This window comes from Pseudorasbora parva, chromosome 20 (assembly GCF_024679245.1).
Source record: "Pseudorasbora parva isolate DD20220531a chromosome 20, ASM2467924v1, whole genome shotgun sequence".
Taxonomy (NCBI): Eukaryota; Metazoa; Chordata; class Actinopteri; order Cypriniformes; family Gobionidae; genus Pseudorasbora; species Pseudorasbora parva.
The window spans coordinates 12,350,205-12,376,992 of record NC_090191.1 but is presented as its reverse complement, the minus strand read 5'-3'; positions in this window follow the sequence as shown (position 1 = coordinate 12,376,992).

The window sequence follows — 26,788 nt, the reverse complement described above, 5'->3', positions numbered from 1 at the left end:
CAAAACTTCACGAAAATTGATGGGTATATGTGGCATAACAATGTGAAGAAGGATGCAACATTTCATGGAGATCGGAGTATAGGTGGCGCTATAAGTGTTAAAAAGCTTTGAAAACCATGTATTCCTATGGTGAATTGCCTGTATTGGCTGTAAATGGTATTTTCCATCGATTATTTCAGCATGCTAATTGTGTTACCAGTATGTTAAAAACATGCTAATCGTGTTAGCATTTTGCTAAAAACATGTCAGCAGTGTAGGGTAGCAACAGGGCCACAAGTTTTGCCATTGCAAGCACAACTCAAATTCAGTCTTTATAAAGTCACTATTTTAACATTTGCAATCGAATTTTGTCAATGTATCACTTCATTTCACCTGAGCTCCCAGATTTAATTATTTTACTGCTTTAGAGCCTTAAATGCAATATGCCTTAAATGCTTAAATGCCTTAAGTCGCTTGAACCCCGCTAATTGCTGCTCGCAGCTATATTTAGGGGTTCAAGCACGAAGTGCTGAAACCCTATTGTAATTGTAAAGATTTTTATTATTATTATTATTATTTTTCTTCTCCCCTAAAACTGAACGTGCAGACAAAACCGTAAATGCTAGAGACTTCAAACTTGGCCAATAGGTAGTCCTCAATTTGGGGAGAACCTGAGAAGCTATGACCCCGATTGGCCTATAGGTGGCGCTACAGCGACCAAAAGCGCAAAAGGGCTCATAACTCCTAAACCGTGTACTCCACACTCAAGTGTCTTATATCATTGGAAAGCTGAGACCATGACGAACAAAACGTATATCTCCGATTTCATTTCCGTCATGAAAATTTTTCCGCCATTTTGAATTTTGTCGAAAACCTACTTTTGCAAACTAGTCCCTGGTTTTTTGACCGATCGGAACCAAACCAGTGCCAAAATGTTCTCTGTAGGCTGAATATCAATAATTATCGAAAAAATGTTGATATTTCGATTCACGGTTGCTAAGGGGATTCAAAATGGACGTTCAGGGCGGAGCCTATTTTACTAAAAAGGCTATAACTCCAGAAAGAAATGAGCTATCTTCACCAAACTTGGTACACTTGTTTATGGGCTCATTCTTTGGTCACGATAAAAAAATCGCGACGATTGGCCACTTGGTGGCGCTATAACATGAAAAAAACACTAAAACGGCTATAACCACGCGACCGCTAGTCCGATTGACTTGAAAATTGGTATGCGGTGTCTTGGCCCAAGGCCCCATGTATGTCTATGAGGACATTGGCGTATCTCAAAAAACATGGCCGCCATCAGCCAATGAAATTTGAGCACCTATTAGACGGGGTTAACGGAGGCCGATCGGAACGAAACTTGGTGGGCCTGTTTGACTCATGGTCCTAGAGGACTGTAAGAATTTTGAAAGAAATCGGCCACTAGTTGGCGCTAACGAGCTTTATGGCTCTGCAATCACGTGGTGTTGCAAACATCCCCAAAATATGCATATCATATGATAGATCTCCTCCTGCTGAACAACTTTGCCTCTGGAACCATTGCTGTCAATCAAATCGTTAGTTAAATATTCGCAATTATGTTAAAAACCTACTTTTGCGAACTAGTCCCTGATTTTTTGCACGACCGAAACCAAACCAGTCTAGGACAATTCTCTGGACTCTCTAGATCAATAATTATTAAAAAAAAGTTGAACTTTTGCATTTGGATGGCTATAACAGGGCCAATTAGAAAAGAGGCGTGGCAAAATACACTCAAAAGCCTATAAATCCTAAGCGAAAACTCAAAACTTCACGAAAATTGATGGGTATATGTGGCATAACAATGTGAAGAAGGATGCAACATTTCATGGAGATCGGAGTATAGGTGGCGCTATAAGTGTTAAAAAGCTTTGAAAACCATGTATTCCTATGGTGAATTGCCTGTATTGGCTGTAAATGGTATTTTCCATCGATTATTTCAGCATGCTAATTGTGTTACCAGTATGTTAAAAACATGCTAATCGTGTTAGCATTTTGCTAAAAACATGTCAGCAGTGTAGGGTAGCAACAGGGCCACAAGTTTTGCCATTGCAAGCACAACTCAAATTCAGTCTTTATAAAGTCACTATTTTAACATTTGCAATCGAATTTTGTCAATGTATCACTTCATTTCACCTGAGCTCCCAGATTTAATTATTTTACTGCTTTAGAGCCTTAAATGCAATACGCCTTAAATGCTTAAATGCCTTAAGTCGCTTGAACCCCGCTAATTGCTGCTCGCAGCTATATTTATTATTATTATTTTTCTTCTCCCCTAAAACTGAACGTGCAGACAAAACCGTAAGTGCTAGAGACTTCAAACTTGGCCAATAGGTAGTCCTCAATTTGGGGAGAAACTGAGAAGCTATGACCCCGATTGGCCTATAGGTGGCGCTACAGCGACCAAAAGCGCAAAAGGGCTCATAACTCCTAAACCGTGTACTCCACACTCAAGTGTCTTATATCATTGGAAAGCTGAGACCATGACGAACAAAACGTATATCTCCGATTTCATTTCCGTCATGAAAATTTTTCCGCCATTTTGAATTTTGTCGAAAACCTACTTTTGCGAACTAGTCCCTGGTTTTTTGACCGATCGGAACCAAACCAGTGCCAAAATGTTCTCTGTAGGCTGAATATCAATAATTATCGAAAAAATGTTGATATTTCGATTCACGGTTGCTAAGGGGATTCAAAATGGACGTTCAGGGCGGAGCCTATTTTACTAAAAAGGCTATAACTCCAGAAAGAAATGAGCTTTCTTCACCAAACTTGGTACACTTGTTTATGGGCTCATTCTTTGGTCACGATAAAAAAATCGCGACGATTGGCCACTTGGTGGCGCTATAACATGAAAAAAACACTAAAACGGCTATAACCACGCGACCGCTAGTCCGATTGACTTGAAAATTGGTATGCGGTGTCTTGGCCCAAGGCCCCATGTATGTCTATGAGGACATTGGCGTATCTCAAAAAACATGGCCGCCATCAGCCAATGAAATTTGAGCACCTATTAGACGGGGTTAACGGAGGCCGATCGGAACGAAACTTGGTGGGCCTGTTTGACTCATGGTCCTAGAGGACTGTAAGAATTTTGAAAGAAATCGGCCACTAGTTGGCGCTAACGAGCTTTATGGCTCTGCAATCACGTGGTGTTGCAAACATCCCCAAAATATGCATATCATATGATAGATCTCCTCCTGCTGAACAACTTTGCCTCTGGAACCATTGCTGTCAATCAAATCGTTAGTTAAATATTCGCAATTATGTTAAAAACCTACTTTTGCGAACTAGTCCCTGATTTTTTGCACGACCGAAACCAAACCAGTCTAGGACAATTCTCTGGACTCTCTAGATCAATAATTATTAAAAAAAAGTTGAACTTTTGCATTTGGATGGCTATAACAGGGCCAATTAGAAAAGAGGCGTGGCAAAATACACTCAAAAGCCTATAAATCCTAAGCGAAAACTCAAAACTTCACGAAAATTGATGGGTATATGTGGCATAACAATGTGAAGAAGGATGCAACATTTCATGGAGATCGGAGTATAGGTGGCGCTATAAGTGTTAAAAAGCTTTGAAAACCATGTATTCCTATGGTGAATTGCCTGTATTGGCTGTAAATGGTATTTTCCATCGATTATTTCAGCATGCTAATTGTGTTACCAGTATGTTAAAAACATGCTAATCGTGTTAGCATTTTGCTAAAAACATGTCAGCAGTGTAGGGTAGCAACAGGGCCACAAGTTTTGCCATTGCAAGCACAACTCAAATTCAGTCTTTATAAAGTCACTATTTTAACATTTGCAATCGAATTTTGTCAATGTATCACTTCATTTCACCTGAGCTCCCAGATTTAATTATTTTACTGCTTTAGAGCCTTAAATGCAATATGCCTTAAATGCTTAAATGCCTTAAGTCGCTTGAACCCCGCTAATTGCTGCTCGCAGCTATATTTATTATTATTATTCTCCGCTAAAACGCATCGTGCAGACCAAACCGTAAAGCGTGGAACTTTGAAACTTTACCCGAAGGTAGTCCTCAATTTGGGGAGAACCTCAGAAAGTATGACCCCGATTGGCCAATAGGTGGCGCTACAGCAACCAAAAGCGCGAAATGGGTCATAACTCCTAAACCCTTTGGTCCACAATCAAGTGTCTTATATCATTGGAAAGCTGAGTCCTTGGTGAACAAAACGTATATCTCCGATTTCATTTCCGTCATGAAAATTTTTCCGCCATTTTGAATTTTGTTGAAAAACTACTTTTGCGAACTAGTCCCTGGTTTTTTGACCGATTGAAACCAAACCAGTGGCAAAATGTTCTCTGTAGTCTGTATATCAATATTCATTGAGAAAAAGTTGAAATTTCGATTCACGGTTGCTAAGGGGTGGAAAAAGAAGGTTGTGGGCGGAGCCTATTTTACTAAAAAGGCTATAACTCAAGAAGGAAATGAGCTATCTTCACCAAACTTGGTAAACATGTGTATGGGCTCATTCTTTGGTCACTATAAAAATATTGCGACGATTGGCCACTTGGTGGCGCTATAATGTGAAAAAAACATGTAAATAGCTATAACCACACGACCGCTAGTCCGATTGACCTGAAAATTGGTATGCAGTGTCTTGGTCCAAGGCACCATGTATTTCTATGAGGACATTGCCGTATCTAAAAAAACATGGCCGCCATCGGCCAATGAAGTTTGAGCACCTATTAGATGGGGTTAACAGAGGTCGATCGGAACGAAACTCGGTGGGCATGTTTGACTCATGGTCCTAGAGGTCTGTAAGAATTTTGAAAGAAATCGGCCACTAGTTGGCGCTAACTCAAAAGGGAAGCTCAAAAATTCACGAAAATTGTTGGGTATATGTGGCATAACATGCTGACGAAGCATGCAAAGTTTTAAAGAGATTGGACTATAGGTGGCGCTATAACTGTTAAAAAGCTATAAGAACCATGCATTTCCTATGTTAAATTGCCTATATTGACTGTAAATGGACTTTTCCATCTATTATTTTAGTGTTTAAAATCTTGCTAAATAAAACTTAATGACTTTAATGCCTATGTGCTTAAAAGGCCTTAAAGGCTTGAACCCCGCTAAATGCTGCTTGCAGCTTTAATTATTATTATTATTATTATTCAGCCGAAAAACGCATCGTGCAGACCAAACCGTAAGGGCTGGAAACTTGAAACTTTGTCAATAGGTAGTACAAAAATCGAGGAAAGGTTATCAAATTATGAGCCAGATTGGCCTATAGGTGGCGCTATAGCAATCAATTGCGCAAAATGGCTCATAACTCCTAAACCGTTTAGTCCACACTCAAGTGTCTTATATCATTGGAAAGCTGAGACCTTGGCGAACAAAACGTATATCTCCGATTTCATTTCCGTCATTAAAAATGTTCCGCCATTTTGAATTTTGTTGAAAACCTACTTTTACGAACTAGTCCCTGGTTTTTTGACCGATCGGAACCAAACCAGTGACAAAATGTTGCCTGTACACTGATTATCAACATTCATTGAGAAAAAGTTGAAATTTCGATTCACGAAAGATAAGGGGATCAAAATGGACGCTCAGGGCGGAGCCTATTTTACTAAAAAGACTATAACTAAAAAATGAAATAAGATATCTTCACCAAACTTGGTACATGTGTGTATGGGCTCATTCTTTGGTCTCGATAAAAAAATCGTGATGATTGACCACTTGGTGGCGCTATAATGTGAAAAAAACATGAAAATAGCTATAACCACACGACCACTAGTCCAATTGACTTGAAAATTGGTATGCGGTGTCGTGGCCCAAGGTACCATGTAAGTCTATGAGGACATTGGCGTATCTCAAAAAACATGGCCGCCATAGGCCAATGAAATTTGAGCACCTATTATGTTTATGGCTCTGTAATCACGTGGTGTTGCATACATCCCCAAAATATGCATATCATATGATAGATCTCCTCATGTTGAACAACTTTGCCTCTAGGGCCATTGCTGTCAATCAAATCGTTAATTAAATATTCGTAATTATGTTAAAAACCTACTTTTGTGAACTTGACCCTGTTTTTTTGCCCGATCAGACCCAAACAAGTCTAGGACAGTTCTCTGGACTCTCTAGATCAAAAACTATCAAAAAAAGTTGAACTTTTGCATTTGGATGGCTATAACAGTGCCATTTTAAAAAGAGGCGTGGCAAAATACACTCAAATGCCTATAAATCCTAAGGGGAAACTCAAAACTTCACGAAAATCGTTGGTACATGTGGCATAACATGCTGATGAAGCATGCAATGTTTTAAAGAGATCGGACTATAGGTGGCGCTATAACTGTTAAAAAGCTATAAAAACCATGCATTTCCTATGGTAAATTGCCTATATTGGCTGTAAATGGACTTTTCCATCTATTATTTTAGTGTTTAAAATATTGCTAAATAAAACTTAATGTCTTTAATGCCTATGTGCTTTAAAGGCCTTAAAGGCTTGAACCCCGCTAAATGCTGCTTGCAGCTTTAATTATTATTATTTTTCTTCTCCCCTAAAACGCATCGTGCAGCCCAAACCGTAAGTGCTAGAGACTTGAAACTTTGCCAAAAGGTAGTCCAAAAATCGAGGAGAGGTTATCAAAGTATGAGCCCGATTGGCCAATAGGTGGCGCTATAGCGCAAAAAACAAAAAAAAATTACTATTTTGCTTATATCTCGAAAACCCATTGTCGCACATTCAAGTGTCTTACATCATTGGAATCCTTGGCTCAAGCCAAACAAAACGTATATCTCCGATTTCATTTCCGTCATGAAATTTTTTCCGCCATTTTGAATTTTGTCGAAAACCTACTTTTGCGAACTAGTCCCTGGTTTTTTGACCGATCGGAACCAAACCAGTGCCAAAATGTTCACTGTAGTCTTAATATCAATAATTATCGAAAAAAAGTTGAAATTTCGATTCACAGACGATGAGGGGCGTGAAAATGAACATTAAAGGCGGAGCCTATTTTACTAAAGAGGCTATAACTCAAGAACGAAATGAGATATCTTCAACAAACTTGGTACACATATGTAGGGACTCAATTTGAGGTCACGATAAAAAAATCGCGACGATTGGCCACTGGGTGGCGCTATAATGTGAAAAAAACATGAAAATAGCTATAACCACAAGACCGCTAGTCCGATTGACCTGAAAATTGGTATGCAGTGTCTTCGCCCAAGGTACCATGTATGTCTATGAGGACATTGGCGTATCTCAAAAAACATGGCCGCCATCGGCCAATTACGTTTGAGCACCTATTAGATGGGGTTAACGAAGGCCGATCGGAACGAAACTTGATGGGCATGTTTGACTCATGGTCCTAGAGGTCTGTAAGAATTTTGAAAGAAATCGGCCACTAGTTGGCGCTAACGAGTTTTATGACTCTGTAATCACGTGGTGTTGCACACATCTGCAAAATATGCATATCATTTGATAGATCTCCTCATGCTGAACAACTTTGCCTCTAGAACCATTGCTGTCAATCAAATTGTTAATTAAATATTTGCAATTATGTTAAAAACCTACTTTTGCGAACTAGTCCCTGGTTTTTTGCTCGGCCGGAACCAAGCCAGTCTAGGACAATTCTCTGGACTCTCTTGATCAATAATTATTTAAAAAAAGTTAAACTTTTGCATTTGGATGGCTATAACAGGGCCAATTAGAAAAGAGGCGTGGCAAAATACACTCAAAAGCCTATAAATCCTAAGGGGAAACTCAAAACTTCACGAAAATTGTTGGGTACATGTGGCATAACATCCTGATGAAGCATGCAAAGTTTTAAAGAGATCGGACTATAGGTGTCGCTATAACTGTGAAAAAGCTTTAAAAACCATGCATTTCCTATGGTAAATTGCCTATATTGGCTGTAAATGGACTTTTTCATCTATTATTTCAGTGTTTAAAAACTTGCTAAATAAAACTTAATGTCTTTAATGCCTATGTGCTTAAAAGGCCTTAAAAGCTTGAACCCCGCTAAATGCTGCTTGCAGCTTTAATTTTTATTATTATTATTATTATTATTATTATTATTCTCCGCTAAAACGCATCGTGCAGACCAAACCGTAAAGCGTGGAACTTTGAAACTTTACCCGAAGGTAGTCCTCAATTTGGGGAGAACCTCAGAAAGTATGACCCCGATTGGCCAATAGGTGGCGCTACAGCAACCAAATGCGCAAAAAGGGTCATAACTCCTAAACCCTTTGGTCCACAATCAAGTGTCTTATATCATTGGAAAGCTGAGTCCTTGGCGAACAAAACGTATATCTCCGATTTCATTTCCGTCATGAAAATTTTTCCGCCATTTTGAATTTTGTCGAAAAACTACTTTTGCGAACTAGTCCCTGGATTTTTGACCGATCGAAACCAAACCAGTGGCAAAATGTTCTCTGTAGTCTGAATATCAATATTCATTGAGAAAAAGTTGAAATTTCGATTCACGGTTGCTAAGGGGTGGAAAAAGAATTTTGTGGGCGGAGCCTATTTTACTAAAAAGGCTATAACTCAAGAAGGAAATGAAATATTTTCACCAAACTTGGTAGACATGTGTAAGGGCTCATTCTTTGGTCTCGATAAAAAAATCGCGACGATTGACCACTTGGTGGCGCTATAATGTTAAAAAAACATGAAAAGGGCTATAACCACGTGACCACTAGTCCGATTGACTTGAAAATTTGTAGGCAGTGTCTTGGTCCAAGGCACCATGTATGTCTATGAGGACATTGGTGTATCTAAAAAAACATGGCCGCCATCGGCCAATGAAGTTTGAGCACCTATTAGATGGGGTTAACAGAGGTCGATCGGAACGAAACTCGGTGGGCATGTTTGACTCATGGTCCTAGAGGTCTGTAAGAATTTTGAAAGAAATCGGCCACTAGTTGGCGCTAACTCAAAAGAGAAGCTCAAAAATTCACGAAAATTGTTGGGTATATGTGGCATAACATGCTGATGAAGCATGCAAAGTTTTAAAGAGATTGGACTATAGTTGGCGCTATAACTGTTAAAAAGCTATAAGAACCATGCATTTCCTATGTTAAATTGCCTATATTGACTGTAAATGGACTTTTCCATCTATTATTTTAGTATTTAAAATCTTGCTAAATAAAACTTAATGACTTTAATGCCTATGTGCTTAAAAGGCCTTAAAGGCTTGAACCCCGCTAAATGCTGCTTGCAGCTTTAATTATTATTATTATTATTATTATTCAGCCGAAAAACGCATCGTGCAGACCAAACCGTAAGGGCTGGAAACTTGAAACTTTGTCAATAGGTAGTACAAAAATCGAGGAAAGGTTATCAAATTATGAGCCAGATTGGCCCATAGGTGGCGCTATAGCAATCAATTGCGCAAAATGGCTCATAACTCCTAAACCGTTTGGTCCACTCTCAAGTGTCTTATATCATTGGAAAGCTGAGACCTTGGCGAACAAAACGTATATCTCCGATTTTATTTCCGTCATTAAAAATTTTCCGCCATTTTGAATTTTGTTGAAAACCTACTTTTACGAACTAGTCCCTGGTTTTTTGACCGATCGGAACCAAACCAGTGCCAAAATGTTGCCTGTAGTCTGTATATCAACATTCATTGACAAAAAGTTGAAATTTCGATTCACGAAAGATAAGGGGATCAAAATGGACGCTCAGGGCGGAGCCTATTTTACTAAAAAGACTATAACTCAAAAATGAAATGAGATATCTTCACCAAACTTGGTACATGTGTGTATGGGCTCATTCTTTGGTCTCGATAAAAAAATCGTGACGATTGACCACTTGGTGGCGCTATAATGTGAAAAAAAACATGAAAATAGCTATAACCACATGACCGCTAGTCCGATTGACCTGAAAATTGGTATGCAGTGTCTTGGCCCAAGGTACTATATAAGTCTATGAGGACATTGGTGCATCTCAAAAAACATGGCCGCCATCAGCCAATGAATTTTGAGCACCTATTAGATGGGGTTAACGGCGGTCGATCGGAACGAAACTCAGTGGACATGTTTGACTCATGGTCCTAGAGGTCTGTAAGAATTTTGAAAGAAATTGGCCACAAGTTGGCGCTAACCCAAAAGGGAAGCTCAAAAATTCACGAAAATTGTTGGGTATATGTGGCATGACATGCTGATGAAGCTTGCAAAGTTTTAAAGAGATCGGACTATAGGTGGCGCTATAACTGTTAAAAAGCTTTAAAAACCATGCATTTCCTATGGTAAATTGCCTATATTGGCTGTAAATGGAATTTTCCATCTATTATTTCAGTGTTTAAAATCTTGCTAAATAAAACTTAATGTCTTTAATGCGGTTGCTAAGGGGTGGAAAAAGAATGTTGTGGGCGGAGCCTATTTTACTAAAAAGGCTATAACTTAAGAAGGAAATGAGATATCTTCACCAAACTTGGTACACATGTGTATGGGCTCATTTTTTGGTCTCGATAAAAAAATTGCGACGTTTGACCAGTTGGTGGCGCTATAATGTGAAAAAAACAACGACCGTTAGTCCGATTGACTTGAAAATTGGTATGCAGTGTCTTGGCCCAAGGTACTATATAAGTCTATGAGGACATTGGTGTATCTCAAAAAACATGGCCGCCATCAGTCAATGAATTTTGAGCACCTATTAGATGGGATTAACAGAGGTCGATCGGAACGAAACTCAGTGGACATGTTTGACTCATGGTCCTAGAGGTGTGTAAGAATTTTGAAAGAAATCGGCCACTAGTTGGCGCTAACCCAAAAGGGAAGCTCAAAAATTCACGAAAATTGTTAGGTATATGTGGCATGACATGCTGATGAAGCATGCAAAGTTTTAAAGAGATCGGACTATAGGTGGCGCTATAACTGTTAAAAAGCTTTAAAAACCATGCATTTCCTATGGTAAATTGCCTATATTGGTTTTCACTAGTTGGCGCTAACGAGTTTTATGGCTCTGAAATCACGTGTTTTTTCACACATCCACAAAATATGCATATCATATGATAGATCTCCTCATGCTGAACAAATTTGCCTCTGGAACCATTGCTGTCAATCAAATCATTAATTAAATATTCACAATTATGTTAAAAACCTACTTTTGCAAACTAGTCCCTGGTTTTTTGACCGATCGGAACCAAACCAGTGTCAAAATGTTCTCTGGTCTCTGTTAATCAATAGTTATCGAAAAAAAGTTGAAATTTCAATTCATTTTTGCTAATTGGCTTCAAAATGGGCGTTCAAGGCGGAGCCTATTTTACTAAAAAGGCTATAACTCAAGAAGGAAATGAGATATCGTCACCAAACTTGGTACACATGTATATCAGCTCAATTTGAGGTCACGATAAAAATATTGCGACGATTCGCCACTTGGTGGCGCTATAATGTGAAAAAAAACATGAAAAGGGCTATAACCACGCGATCGCTAGTCCAATTAACCTGAAAATTGGTATGCAGACATTGGCGTATCTCAAAAAACATGGCCGCCATCGGCCAATGAAATTTGAGCACCTATTAGATGGGGTTAACAGAGGCCGATCGGAACGAAACTTGGTGGGCATGTTTGACTCATGGTCCTAGAGGTCTGTAAGATTTTTGAAAGAAATCGGCCACTAGTTGGCGCTAACTCAAAAGGGAAGCTCAAAAATTCACGAAAATTGTTGGGTATATGTAGCATGACATGCTGATGAAGCATGAAAAGTTTTAAAGAGATCGGACTATAGGTGGCGCTATAACTGTTAAAAAGCTATAAAAACCATGCATTTTTTATGGTAAATTGCCTATATTGGCTGTAAATTGACTTTTCCATCTATTATTTCAGTGTTTAAAATCTTGCTAAATAAAACTTAATGTCTTTAATGCCTCAGTGCTTAAAAGGCCTTAAATGCTTGAACCCCGCTAAATGCTGCTTGCAGCTTTAATTAGGGGTTCAAGCACGAAGTGCTGAAACCCTATTGTAATTGTACTGATTTTTATTATTATTATTATTATTCTCCGATAAAACGCGTTGTGCAGCCCAAACCGTAAGGGCTAGAGACTTGAAAATTTACCCGAAGGTAGTCCAAAAATCGAGGAGAGGTTATCAAAATATGAGCCCATTTGGCCAATAGGTGGCGCTATAGCGCAAAAAACCAAAAAATTTTACATTTGTGAGCTTTTCTCATAAACCGGTGGTCGTAGACTCAAATGATTTATACTTTTGAAATCCTTGGGCCAAGACGAAAAAACTGTAAGCGGGAATTTTTTTGTTTCGTCTTAAAATGTCCGCCATTTTGGAGTATGTCTGAAACCTATTTTTGAGAACTAGTCCCTGGTTTTTTGACCGATCGGAACCAAACCAGTGTCAAAATGTTCTCTGGTGGCTAATTATCAATAGTTATCGAAAAAAAGTTGAAATTTCGATTCATTTTTGCTAACTGGCTTCAAAATGGACGTTCAGGGCGGAGCCTATTTTGCTAAAAAGGCTATAACTCAAGAAGGAAATGAGATATCGTCACCAAACTTGGTACACATGTGTATCCGCTCAATTTGAGGTCACGATAAAAAAATTGCGACGATTGGCCACTTGGTGGCGCTATAATGTGACAAAAACATGAAAAGGGCTATAACCACGCGACCGCTAGTCCGATTGACTTGAAAATTGGTATGCAGTGTCTTGGTCCAAGGCCCCATGTATGTCTATGAGGACATTGGTGTATCTCAAAAAACATGGCCGCCATCAGCCAATGAATTTTGAGCACCTATTAGATGGGGTTAACGGAGGTCGATCGGAACGAAACTCATTGGACATGTTTGACTCATGGTCCTAGAGGTCTGTAAGAATTTTGAAAGAAATCGGCCACTAGTTGGCGCTAACCCAAAAGGGAAGCTCAAAAATTCACGAAAATTGTTGGGTATATGTGGCATGACATGCTGATGAAGCATGCAAAGTTTTAAAGAGATCGGACTATAGGTGGCGCTATAACTGTTAAAAAGCTTTAAAAACCATGCATTTCCTATGGTAAATTGCCTATATTGGCTGTGAATGGACTTTTCCATCTATTATTTCAGTGTTTAAAATCTTGCTAAATAAAACTTAATGTCTTTAATGCCTATGTGCTTAAAAGGCCTTAAAGGCTTGAACCCCGCTAAATGCTGCTTGCAGCTTTAATTATTATTATTATTATTCAGCCGAAAAACGCATCGTGCAGACCAAACCGTAAGAGCTGGAAACTTGAAACTTTGTCAATAGGTAGTACAAAAATCGAGGAAAGGTTATCAAATTATGAGCCAGATTGGCCCATAGGTGGCGCTATAGCAATCAATTGCGCAAAATGGCTCATAACTCCTAAACCATTTGGTCCACACTCAAGTGTCTTATATCATTGGAAAGCTGAGACCTTGGCGAACAAAACGATTATCTCCGATTTCATTTCCGTCATTAAAAATTTTCCGCCATTTTGAATTTTGTTGAAAACCTACTTTTACGAACTAGTCCCTGGTTTTTTGACCGATCGGAACCAAACCAGTGCCAAAATGTTGTCTGTAGTCTGAATATGAACATTCATTGAGAAAAAGTTGAAATTTCGATTCACAGAAGATAAGGGGATCAAAATGGACGCTCAGGGCGGAGCCTATTTTACTAAAAAGACTATAACTCCAAAATGAAATGAGATATCTTCACCAAACTTGGTAAATGTGTGTATGGGCTAATTCTCTGGTCTCGATAAAAAAATCGCGACGATTGACCACTTGGTGGCGCTATAATGGGAAAAAAACATGAAAATAGCTATAACCACACGACCGCTAGTCCGATTGACCTGAAAATTGGTATGCAGTGTCTTGGCCCAAGGTACTATATAGGTCTATGAGGACATTGGTGTATCTCAAAAAACATGGCAGCCATCGGCCAATGAATTCGAGCACCTATTAGACGGGGTTAACAGAGGCCAATCCGAATGAAACTCAGTGGACATGTTTGACTCATGGTCCTAGAGGTCTGTAAGAATTTTGAAAGAAATCGGCCACTAGTTGGCGCTAACGAGTTTTATGGCTCTGTTATCACGTGGTGTGGCACCCATCCACAAAATATTCATTTCATATGATAGATCTCCTCATACTGAACAACTTTGCCTCTAGAACTATTGCTGTCAATCAAATCATTAATTAAATTTTTGTAATTATGTTAAAAACCTACTTTTGCAAACTAGTCCCTGGTTTTTTGCCCGATCGGAACCAAACTAGTCAAGGATAATTCTCTGGACTCTCTAGATCAATAATCATTGAAAAAAAATTGAACTTTTACATTTGGATGGCTATACTAGGGCCATTTAAAAAAGAGGCGTGGCAAAATACACTCAAAAGCCTATAAATCCTAAGGGAAAACTCAAAACTTCACGAAAATTGTTGGGTATATGTGGCATACCATGCTGATAAAGCATGCAAAGTTTTAAAGAGATCGGACTATAGGTGGCGCTATAACTGTTAAAAAGCTTTAAAAACCATGCATTTCCTATGGTAAATTGCCTATATTGGCTGTAAATTGACTTTTCCATCTATTATTTTAGTGTTTAAAATCTTGCTAAATAAAACTTAATGTCTTTAATGCCTATGTGCTTAAAAGGCCTTAAAGGCTTGAACCCCGCTAAATGCTGCTTGCAGCTTTAATTATTATTATTATTATTCAGCCGAAAAACGCATCGTGCAGACCAAACTGTAAGGGCTAGAGACTTGAAACTTGGCCAATAGGTAGTACAAAAATCGAGGAGAGGTTATCAAATTATGAGCCAGATTGGCCCATAGGTGGCGCTATAGCAACCAAAAGCGCGAAAGAGCTCATAACTCCTAAACCGTTGCTCCTAAGGGTCAAGTGTCTTATATCATTGGAAAGCTGAGACCATGACGAACAAAACGTATATCTCCGATTTCATTTCCGTCATTAAAAATTTTCCGCCATTTTGAATTTTGTCAAAAACCTACTTTTGCGAACTAGTCCCTGGTTTTTTGACCGATCGGAACCAAACCAGTGCCAAAATGTTGTCTGTAGTCTCAATATTAATATTCATTGAGAAAAAGTTGAAATTTCGATTCACGAAAGATAAGTGGATTCAAAATGGACGCTCAGGGCGGAGCCTATTTTACTAAAAAAACTATAACTCAAAAATGAAATGAGATATCTTCACCAAACTTGGATCACATGTGTATGGGATCATTTTTTGGTCTCGATAAAAAAATCGCGACGATTGACCACTTGGTGGCGCTATAATGTGAAAAAAACATGAAAATAGCTATAACCACACGACCGCTAGTCCGATTGACCTGAAAATTGGTATGCAGTGTCTTGGCCCAAGGTACCATGTATGTCTATGAGGACATTGAAGTATCTCAAAAAATATGGCCGCTATCGGCCAATGAAATTTGAGCACCTATAAGACAAGGGTAACGAAGGCTGATCGGAACAAAACTTGATTGGCATGTTTGACTCATGGCCTTAGAGGTCTGTAAGAATTTTGAAAGAAATCAGCCACTAGTTGGCGCTAACGAGTTTTATGGCTCTGTAATCACGTGGTGTGGCACCCATCCACAAAATATGCATATCACCTGATAGATCTCCTCATGTTGAACAACTTTGCCTCTAGAACTATTGCTGTCAATCATATCATTAATTAAATATTTGCAACTATGTTAAAAACATACTTTTGCAAACTAGTCCCTGGTTTTTTCCCCGATCGGAACCAAACCAATCTAGGACAATTCTCTAGACGCTCTAGATAAATATTCATTGAAAAAAAGTTGAACTTTTGAATTTGGATGACTATAACAGGGTCATTTAAAAAGAGGGGGCCTGGCAAAGCATGCTCAAAAACCTATTAATCCTGAATGAAAACTACAAACTTCACAAAAATAGGTGGGCACGTGCAGAATATTACTCTAAAGAAGCATGAAAAATTTCATGGAGATCGGGCAATATATGCCTCTATAAAAGTGAGAAATGTGATGAGGTACCATTGCTTTAAATGGTGTGTTCCCAAAAATTGCTATAATAAACGGCCACCAGAGGGCAGCAGAAGACCACTCATTGGTTCATTCTGGTCAGTAAGCCAGTTTAGAAAATCATTATAACTACATTGCAAATGACATTTTGACAATGTTGACCAATTAATTTGTTCATACTAGAACGTGGTAAATCACAATAGAATCATAGTAAATCATACTACAATGTGGTAAATTGTGGTAAATCATGGTAAACTATGGTAAATCACTATAGAATCATAGTAAATCATACTAGAACGTGGTAAATCATGGTAAACCATGCCAGAACATGGTAAATCATGTTAAACTATGGTAAACCATGCTAGAATCATGGTAAATCATACTAGAACGTGGTAAATCATAGTAATATATGCTAGAATCATGGTAAATCATTCTAGAACGTGGTAAATCATGGTAAACTATGGTAAATCACAATAGAATCATGGTAAATCATAATAAAACATGGTAAATCATGGTAATATATGCTAGAATCATGGTAAATCATAATACAACGTGGTAAATCATGGTAAACTATGGTAAATCACGGTAAACCATGCTAGAACATGGTAAATCATGGTAAAATATGCTAGAATCATGGTAAATCATAATACACCATGGTAAACTATTGTAAATCACAATAAAATCATGGTAAATCATGGTAAACTATGGTAAATCACAATAGAATCATGGTATATCATTCTAGAATGTGGTAAATCATGGTAAACCATGCTAGAACGTGGTAAATCATGGTAATATATGCTAGAATCATGGTAAATCATAATACAACGTGGTAAATTATGGTAAACTATGGTAAATCACAATAGAATCATGGTACATCATTCTAGAACGTGGTAAATCATGTTAAACTATGGTAAATCACAATAGAATCATAGTAAATCATACTAAAACGTGGTAAATCATGGTAAACCATGCTAGAACATGGTAAAATATGCTAGAATCATGGTAAATCATAATACAACATGGTAAACTATGGTAAATCACAATAAAATCATGGTAAATCATACTAGATTGTGGTAAACTATAGTAAATCACAAAATAATCATGGTTAATCATACTAGAATGTGGTAAATTGTGGTAAACTATGGTAAATCATAATAGAATCATGGTAAATGAAACTGAGCCAATGAATGTTTCTCTGCTGCCACCCTACTGGTTAAATTAGTCATTTTGTTCTATAATTCATATTTAGACTTTGTAAAGTCACTATTATAACATTTAAAAATCACATTTTGTCAGTTTATCACTTCATTTCACCTGATATCTCTCAAATTCATTCAGTGCTTAAAAACCTTTCATGCAAAAGGCGTCAAATGCTTTAAATACCTACTTTTGCGAACTAGTCTCTGTTTTTTTGCCCAATCGGAACCAAACCAGTGCCAAAATGTTCTCTGTAGTCTGAATATCAATATTCATTGAGAAAAGTAGAAATTTCGATTTACGGTTGCTAAGGGGTGGAAAAAGAATGTTGTGGGCGGAGCCTATTTTACTAAAAAGGCTATAACTCAAGAAGGAAATGAGATATCTTCACCAAACTTGGTACACATGTGTATGGGCTCATTTTTTGGTCTCGATAAAAAAATCGCGACATTTGACCAGTTGGTGGCTCTATAATGTGAAAAAAACAACGACCGCTAGTCCGATTGACCTGAAAATTGGTATGCAGTGTCTTGGCCCAAGTTACTATATAAGTCTATGAGGACATTGGTGTATCTCAAAAAACATGGCCGCCCATCAGCCAATTAATTTTGAGCACCTATTAGATGGGGTTAACGGAGGTCGATCGGAACGAAACTCGGTGGGCATGTTTGACTCATGGTCCTAGAGGTCTGTAAGAATTTTGAAAGAAATCGGCCACTAGTTGGCGCTAACCAAAAAGGGAAGCTCAAAAATTCACGAAAATTGTTGGGTATATGTGGCATGACATGCTGATGAAGCATGCAAAGTTTTAAAGAGATCGGACTATAGGTATAACTGTTAAAAAGCTTTAAAAACCATGCATTTCCTATGGTAAATTGCCTATATTGGCTGTGAATGGACTTTTCCATCTATTATTTCAGTGTTTAAAATCTTGCTAAATAAAACTTAATGTCTTTAATGCCTATGTGCTTTAAAGGCCTTAAAGGCTTGAACCCCGCTAAATGCTGCTTGCAGCTTTAATTATTAGGGGTTCAAGCACGAAGTGCTGAACACCTATTGTATTTGTACTGATTTTTATTATTATTATTATTATTATTATTATTATTATTATTCAGCCGAAAAACTCATCGTGCAGACCAAACTGTAAGGGCTAGAGACTTGAAACTTGGCCAATAGGTAGTACAAAAATCGAGGAAAGGTTATCAAATTATGAGCCAGATTGGCCTATAGGTGGCGCTATAGCAATCGATTGCGCGAAATGGCTCATAACTCCTAAACCGTTTGATCCACACTCAAGTGTCTTATATCATTGGAAAGCTGAGACCTTGGCGAACAAAACGTATATCTCCGATTTCATTTCCGTCATGAAAATTTTTCCGCCATTTTGAATTTTGTCGAAAACCTACTTTTGCGAACTAGTCCCTGAGTTTTTGACCGATCGGAACCAAACCAGTGCCAAAATGTTGTCTGTAGTCTGAATATCAATAATCTTTGAAAAAAAGTTGAAATTTCGATTCACGGAAGATAAGGGGATCAAAATGGACGCTCAGGGCGGAGCCTATTTTACTAAAGAGGCTATAACTCCAGCAAGAAATGAGATATCTTCACCAAACTTGGTACACATGTGTATGGGCTCAATTTGAGGTCACGATAAAAAAATCGCGACGATTGGCCACTTGGTGGCGCTATAATGTGAAAAAATCATGAAAATGGCTATAACCACGCGATTGCTAGTCCGATTGACCTGAAAATTGGTATGCAGTGTCTTGGCCCAAGGCCCCATGTATGTCTATGAGAACATTGGCGTATCTCCAAAAACATGGCCGCCATCGGCCAATGAATTTGAGCATCTATTAGACAAGGTTATCGGAGGCCGATCGGAACGAAACTCAGTGGGCATGTTTGACTCATGGTCCTAGAGGTCTGTAAGAATTTTGAAAGAAATCGGCCACTAGTTGGCGCTAACGAGTTTTATGGCTCTGTAATCGCGTGGTGTTGCACACATCCACAAAATATGCATATCATATGATAGATCTCCTCATGATGAACAACTTTGCCTCTAGAACCATTGCTGTCAATCAAATCATTAATTCAATTTCCGTAATTATGTTGAAAACCTACTTTTGCGAACTAGTCCCTGGTTTTTTGCCCGATCGGAACCAAACCAGTCTAGGATAATTCTCTGGACTCTCTAGATCAATAATCTTTGAAAAAAAGTTGAACTTTTATATTTGGATGGCTATACCAGGGCCATTTTAAAAAGAGGCGTGGCAAAATACACTCAAAAGCCTATAAATCCTAAGGTAAAACTCAAAACTTCACGAAAATTGTTGGGTATATGTGGCATAACATGCTGATGAAGCATGCAATGTTTTAAAGAGATCGGAGTAGAGGTGGCGCTATACGTGTTAAAAAGCTTTAAAAACCATGCATTTCCTATGGTAAATTGCCTATATTGGCTGTAAATGGACTTTTCCATCTATTATTTCAGTGTTTAAAATCTTGCTAAATAAAACTTAATGTCTTTAATGCCTCTGTGCTTTAAAGGCCTTAAAGGCTTGAACCCCGTTAAATGCTGCTTGCAGCTTTAATTATTATTATTATTATTATTATTCAGCCGAAAAACGCATCGTGCAGACCAAACTGTAAGGGCTAGAGACTTGAAACTTGGCCAATAGGTAGTACAAAAATCGAGGAGAGGTTATCAAATTATGAGCCAGATTGGCCCATAGGTGGCGCTATAGCAACCAAAAGCGCGAAAGAGCTCATAACTCCTAAACCGTTGCTCCTAAGGGTCAAGTGTCTTATATCATTGGAAAGCTGAGACCATGACGGACAAAACGTATATCTCCGATTTCATTTCCGTCATTAAAAATTTTCCGCCATTTTGAATTTTGTCAAAAACCTACTTTTGCGAACTAGTCCCTGGTTTTTTGACCGATCGGAACCAAACCAGTGCCAAAATGTTGTCTGTAGTCTCAATATTAATATTCATTGAGAAAAAGTTGAAATTTCGATTCAAGAAAGATAAGTGGATTCAAAATGGACGCTCAGGGCGGAGCCTATTTTACTAAAAAAACTATAACTCAAAAATGAAATGAGATATCTTCACCAAACTTGGATCACATGTGTATGGGATCATTTTTTGGTCTCGATAAAAAAATCGCGACGATTGACCACTTGGTGGCGCTATAATGTGAAAAAAACATGAAAATAGCTATAACCACACGACCGCTAGTCCGATTGACCTGAAAATTGGTATGCAGTGTCTTGGCCCAAGGTACCATGTATGTCTATGAGGACATTGAAGTATCTCAAAAAATATGGCCGCTATCGGCCAATGAAATTTGAGCACCTATAAGACAAGGGTAACGAAGGCTGATCGGAACAAAACTTGATTGGCATGTTTGACTCATGGCCTTAGAGGTCTGTAAGAATTTTGAAAGAAATCAGCCACTAGTTGGCGCTAACGAGTTTTATGGCTCTGTAATCACGTGGTGTGGCACCCATCCACAAAATATGCATATCACCTGATAGATCTCCTCATGTTGAACAACTTTGCCTCTAGAACTATTGCTGTCAATCATATCATTAATTAAATATTTGCAACTATGTTAAAAACATACTTTTGCAAACTAGTCCCTGGTTTTTTCCCCGATCGGAACCAAACCAATCTAGGACAATTCTCTAGACGCTCTAGATAAATATTCATTGAAAAAAAGTTGAACTTTTGAATTTGGATGACTATAACAGGGTCATTTAAAAAGAGGGGGCCTGGCAAAGCATGCTCAAAAACCTATTAATCCTGAATGAAAACTACAAACTTCACAAAAATAGGTGGGCACGTGCAGAATATTACTCTAAAGAAGCATGAAAAATTTCATGGAGATCGGGCAATATATGCCTCTATAAAAGTGAGAAATGTGATGAGGTACCATTGCTTTAAATGGTGTGTTCCCAAAAATTGCTATAATAAACGGCCACCAGAGGGCAGCAGAAGACCACTCATTGGTTCATTCTGGTCAGTAAGCCAGTTTAGAAAATCATTATAACTACATTGCAAATGACATTTTGACAATGTTGACCAATTAATTTGTTCATACTAGAACGTGGTAAATCACAATAGAATCATAGTAAATCATACTACAATGTGGTAAATTGTGGTAAATCATGGTAAACTATGGTAAATCACTATAGAATCATAGTAAATCATACTAGAACGTGGTAAATCATGGTAAACCATGCCAGAACATGGTAAATCATGTTAAACTATGGTAAACCATGCTAGAATCATGGTAAATCATACTAGAACGTGGTAAATCATAGTAATATATGCTAGAATCATGGTAAATCATTCTAGAACGTGGTAAATCATGGTAAACTATGGTAAATCACAATAGAATCATGGTAAATCATAATAAAACATGGTAAATCATGGTAATATATGCTAGAATCATGGTAAATCATAATACAACGTGGTAAATCATGGTAAACTATGGTAAATCACGGTAAACCATGCTAGAACATGGTAAATCATGGTAAAATATGCTAGAATCATGGTAAATCATAATACACCATGGTAAACTATTGTAAATCACAATAAAATCATGGTAAATCATGGTAAACTATGGTAAATCACAATAGAATCATGGTATATCATTCTAGAACGTGGTAAATCATGGTAAACCATGCTAGAACGTGGTAAATCATGGTAATATATGCTAGAATCATGGTAAATCATAATACAACGTGGTAAATTATGGTAAACTATGGTAAATCACAATAGAATCATGGTACATCATTCTAGAACGTGGTAAATCATGGTAAACTATGGTAAATCACAATAGAATCATAGTAAATCATACTAAAACGTGGTAAATCATGGTAAACCATGCTAGAACATGGTAAAATATGCTAGAATCATGGTAAATCATAATACAACATGGTAAACTATGGTAAATCACAATAAAATCATGGTAAATCATACTAGATTGTGGTAAACTATAGTAAATCACAAAATAATCATGGTTAATCATACTAGAATGTGGTAAATTGTGGTAAACTATGGTAAATCATAATAGAATCATGGTAAATGAAACTGAGCCAATGAATGTTTCTCTGCTGCCACCCTACTGGTTAAATTAGTCATTTTGTTCTATAATTCATATTTAGACTTTGTAAAGTCACTATTATAACATTTAAAAATCACATTTTGTCAGTTTATCACTTCATTTCACCTGATATCTCTCAAATTCATTCAGTGCTTAAAAACCTTTCATGCAAAAGGCGTCAAATGCTTTAAATACCTACTTTTGCGAACTAGTCTCTGGTTTTTTGCCCAATCGGAACCAAACCAGTGCCAAAATGTTGTCTGTAGTCTGAATATCAATAATCTTTGAAAAAAAGTTGAAATTTCGATTCACGGAAGATAAGGGGATCAAAATGGACGCTCAGGGCGGAGCCTATTTTACTAAAGAGGCTATAACTCCAGCAAGAAATGAGATATCTTCACCAAACTTGGTACACATGTGTATGGGCTCAATTTGAGGTCACGATAAAAAAATCGCGACGATTGGCCACTTGGTGGCGCTATAATGTGAAAAAATCATGAAAATGGCTATAACCACGCGATTGCTAGTCCGATTGACCTGAAAATTGGTATGCAGTGTCTTGGCCCAAGGCCCCATGTATGTCTATGAGAACATTGGCGTATCTCCAAAAACATGGCCGCCATCGGCCAATGAATTTGAGCATCTATTAGACAAGGTTATCGGAGGCCGATCGGAACGAAACTCAGTGGGCATGTTTGACTCATGGTCCTAGAGGTCTGTAAGAATTTTGAAAGAAATCGGCCACTAGTTGGCGCTAACGAGTTTTATGGCTCTGTAATCGCGTGGTGTTGCACACATCCACAAAATATGCATATCATATGATAGATCTCCTCATGATGAACAACTTTGCCTCTAGAACCATTGCTGTCAATCAAATCATTAATTCAATTTCCGTAATTATGTTGAAAACCTACTTTTGCGAACTAGTCCCTGGTTTTTTGCCCGATCGGAACCAAACCAGTCTAGGATAATTCTCTGGACTCTCTAGATCAATAATCTTTGAAAAAAAGTTGAACTTTTATATTTGGATGGCTATACCAGGGCCATTTTAAAAAGAGGCGTGGCAAAATACACTCAAAAGCCTATAAATCCTAAGGTAAAACTCAAAACTTCACGAAAATTGTTGGGTATATGTGGCATAACATGCTGATGAAGCATGCAATGTTTTAAAGAGATCGGAGTAGAGGTGGCGCTATACGTGTTAAAAAGCTTTAAAAACCATGCATTTCCTATGGTAAATTGCCTATATTGGCTGTAAATGGACTTTTCCATCTATTATTTCAGTGTTTAAAATCTTGCTAAATAAAACTTAATGTCTTTAATGCCTCTGTGCTTTAAAGGCCTTAAAGGCTTGAACCCCGTTAAATGCTGCTTGCAGCTTTAATTATTATTATTATTATTATTATTCAGCCGAAAAACGCATCGTGCAGACCAAACTGTAAGGGCTAGAGACTTGAAACTTGGCCAATAGGTAGTACAAAAATCGAGGAGAGGTTATCAAATTATGAGCCAGATTGGCCCATAGGTGGCGCTATAGCAACCAAAAGCGCGAAAGAGCTCATAACTCCTAAACCGTTGCTCCTAAGGGTCAAGTGTCTTATATCATTGGAAAGCTGAGACCATGACGGACAAAACGTATATCTCCGATTTCATTTCCGTCATTAAAAATTTTCCGCCATTTTGAATTTTGTCAAAAACCTACTTTTGCGAACTAGTCCCTGGTTTTTTGACCGATCGGAACCAAACCAGTGCCAAAATGTTGTCTGTAGTCTCAATATTAATATTCATTGAGAAAAAGTTGAAATTTCGATTCAAGAAAGATAAGTGGATTCAAAATGGACGCTCAGGGCGGAGCCTATTTTACTAAAAAAACTATAACTCAAAAATGAAATGAGATATCTTCACCAAACTTGGATCACATGTGTATGGGATCATTTTTTGGTCTCGATAAAAAAATCGCGACGATTGACCACTTGGTGGCGCTATAATGTGAAAAAAACATGAAAATAGCTATAACCACACGACCGCTAGTCCGATTGACCTGAAAATTGGTATGCAGTGTCTTGGCCCAAGGTACCATGTATGTCTATGAGGACATTGAAGTATCTCAAAAAATATGGCCGCTATCGGCCAATGAAATTTGAGCACCTATAAGACAAGGGTAACGAAGGCTGATCGGAACAAAACTTGATTGGCATGTTTGACTCATGGCCTTAGAGGTCTGTAAGAATTTTGAAAGAAATCAGCCACTAGTTGGCGCTAACGAGTTTTATGGCTCTGTAATCACGTGGTGTGGCACCCATCCACAAAATATGCATATCACCTGATAGATCTCCTCATGTTGAACAACTTTGCCTCTAGAACTATTGCTGTCAATCATATCATTAATTAAATATTTGCAACTATGTTAAAAACATACTTTTGCAAACTAGTCCCTGGTTTTTTCCCCGATCGGAACCAAACCAATCTAGGACAATTCTCTAGACGCTCTAGATAAATATTCATTGAAAAAAAGTTGAACTTTTGAATTTGGATGACTATAACAGGGTCATTTAAAAAGAGGGGGCCTGGCAAAGCATGCTCAAAAACCTATTAATCCTGAATGAAAACTACAAACTTCACAAAAATAGGTGGGCACGTGCAGAATATTACTCTAAAGAAGCATGAAAAATTTCATGGAGATCGGGCAATATATGCCTCTATAAAAGTGAGAAATGTGATGAGGTACCATTGCTTTAAATGGTGTGTTCCCAAAAATTGCTATAATAAACGGCCACCAGAGGGCAGCAGAAGACCACTCATTGGTTCATTCTGGTCAGTAAGCCAGTTTAGAAAATCATTATAACTACATTGCAAATGACATTTTGACAATGTTGACCAATTAATTTGTTCATACTAGAACGTGGTAAATCACAATAGAATCATAGTAAATCATACTACAATGTGGTAAATTGTGGTAAATCATGGTAAACTATGGTAAATCACTATAGAATCATAGTAAATCATACTAGAACGTGGTAAATCATGGTAAACCATGCCAGAACATGGTAAATCATGTTAAACTATGGTAAACCATGCTAGAATCATGGTAAATCATACTAGAACGTGGTAAATCATAGTAATATATGCTAGAATCATGGTAAATCATTCTAGAACGTGGTAAATCATGGTAAACTATGGTAAATCACAATAGAATCATGGTAAATCATAATAAAACATGGTAAATCATGGTAATATATGCTAGAATCATGGTAAATCATAATACAACGTGGTAAATCATGGTAAACTATGGTAAATCACGGTAAACCATGCTAGAACATGGTAAATCATGGTAAAATATGCTAGAATCATGGTAAATCATAATACACCATGGTAAACTATTGTAAATCACAATAAAATCATGGTAAATCATGGTAAACTATGGTAAATCACAATAGAATCATGGTATATCATTCTAGAACGTGGTAAATCATGGTAAACCATGCTAGAACGTGGTAAATCATGGTAATATATGCTAGAATCATGGTAAATCATAATACAACGTGGTAAATTATGGTAAACTATGGTAAATCACAATAGAATCATGGTACATCATTCTAGAACGTGGTAAATCATGGTAAACTATGGTAAATCACAATAGAATCATAGTAAATCATACTAAAACGTGGTAAATCATGGTAAACCATGCTAGAACATGGTAAAATATGCTAGAATCATGGTAAATCATAATACAACATGGTAAACTATGGTAAATCACAATAAAATCATGGTAAATCATACTAGATTGTGGTAAACTATAGTAAATCACAAAATAATCATGGTTAATCATACTAGAATGTGGTAAATTGTGGTAAACTATGGTAAATCATAATAGAATCATGGTAAATGAAACTGAGCCAATGAATGTTTCTCTGCTGCCACCCTACTGGTTAAATTAGTCATTTTGTTCTATAATTCATATTTAGACTTTGTAAAGTCACTATTATAACATTTAAAAATCACATTTTGTCAGTTTATCACTTCATTTCACCTGATATCTCTCAAATTCATTCAGTGCTTAAAAACCTTTCATGCAAAAGGCGTCAAATGCTTTAAATACCTACTTTTGCGAACTAGTCTCTGGTTTTTTGCCCAATCGGAACCAAACCAGTGCCAAAATGTTCTCTGTAGTCTGAATATCAATATTCATTGAGAAAAGTAGAAATTTCGATTTACGGTTGCTAAGGGGTGGGAAAAGAATGTTGTGGGCGGAGCCTATTTTACTAAAAAGGCTATAACTCAAGAAGGAAATGAGATATCTTCACCAAACTTGGTACACATGTGTATGGGCTCATTTTTTGGTCTCGATAAAAAAATCGCGACGTTTGACCAGTTGGTGGCGCTATAATGTGAAAAAAACAACGACCGCTAGTCCGATTGACCTGAAAATTGGTATGCAGTGTCTTGGCCCAAGTTACTATATAAGTCTATGAGGACATTGGTGTATCTCAAAAAACATGGCCGCCATCAGCCAATTAATTTTGAGCAC